This window comes from Trachymyrmex cornetzi, unplaced genomic scaffold (assembly GCF_001594075.2).
Source record: "Trachymyrmex cornetzi isolate Tcor2-1 unplaced genomic scaffold, Tcor1.1 scaffold390, whole genome shotgun sequence".
Classification (NCBI taxonomy): Eukaryota; Metazoa; Arthropoda; class Insecta; order Hymenoptera; family Formicidae; genus Trachymyrmex; species Trachymyrmex cornetzi.
In genome coordinates, this window is record NW_017298641.1 from 155,275 (window position 1) to 156,754 (window position 1,480).

Below are 1,480 nucleotides of genomic sequence, written 5' to 3' on the forward strand. Positions count from 1 at the left end.
CCATGGAAAAGAAGAATTTCGATTGGTTGATTCCATTATGCACTATGTATTATGCGTTATGCAAAAGCTTGTGTCTGGGCCCTAAAGCTAAAAACACAATAGACACAGGCAATAGGCACAGGTAACATGGAATAATAAGCTGTCCAATCAGAGCTTTGGGGTATAAGTTCGATATTATATCCCAGACTCTGATTGGACGGCTCGTTATTTCCTGTTGCCTGTGCCTATTGCCTGTGTCTATTATATTTTCCAGCTTAAAGCCCATGATACATACAAGAACGTAAGGCCGTAACACGCAAGCAGTAAAGCCCATGACACATACAAGAACATAAAGGCCGTTCTACAATAAGATACAAACACCCCGTTGCCAGTTGCGGAGTGACAAGTTGTAAATCAATACCTAATCCACATTTGGATATCGAAAGTTGCGATTTGTATAGAAACAGCCAATCAGAAAGTAGAACGTCCATCGCTATTTGCTGTAGCCGAAAAATCGAAGAGAATATATCAAGCAGATTATGTGATAGATATTCGAGATGTTCTCGAAATGAAAATGAAATAAATCAAACACAATGTATCACAACTTTCATTTCACTCTTCGCGCTTTTTGAACACAATATTTGATTGGTTAAGATGTTACGGTAGACAGTTGCTGTTGCCAAGGAGTTAAAAATTGGGCATCTCTCCGTTGGCAACCGCGACTATCTATTGCAACAGGAAATAGCACTTTGCAACTCTCCGTTGCCAACCTTTGCGACTGGCAACGGGGTGTTTGCAACTTATTGTAGAACGGCCTTAAGGCCGTAACACGCAAGGAGTAAGTGAATTGATCAATCACAGTAGAGACCGTAAGGCCAGTAGCGAATCCAATGTTACTGCATGGTCTACAATGGCAGTAGCAGTAGTGGATTAGGTTGTAAGAGTAAGAAATTGACCAATTGCAGTCGATTATTCTTCTCACATTCGACTGTGATTGGTCAATTTCTTACTCTTACAACCTAATCCACTACTGCTACTGTCATTGTAGACCACGCATAAGATTTCCTTACTGATAACGTCTTACGGATTTACGTTTTTCTATGTGCCCCGGTATAAGCAAGTCGGACAGACCTACTTATGGCGAATTCGATTGGATGCACTAGTGCGCACTAGTGTGCACTGAGTGCGCCTTCTCTCAGTTTTACCCCGGATCTACAATAGAGTTTTAAGCCTTAAGCCATAAGAAATGGGCGAATCACAGTCGCTTATTCTTCTCGGATTCGACTGTAATTGGTCAGTTTCTTACGGCATAAGTCATAAAACACCTATTGTAGATCCAGACTTAGGCTGTGTTCCAAAATTGTTTGTCAGCGCTGCGAGCATGTCGTCATAAGTGCATGCTACCAATAGTGTTCCAATTTCATAAGCATGCTTTTTATGCAAACGCAGCTTTCATTTTGGAACGATATTTTCAGTGCTGTCAGCATATAGCGACGTCAGC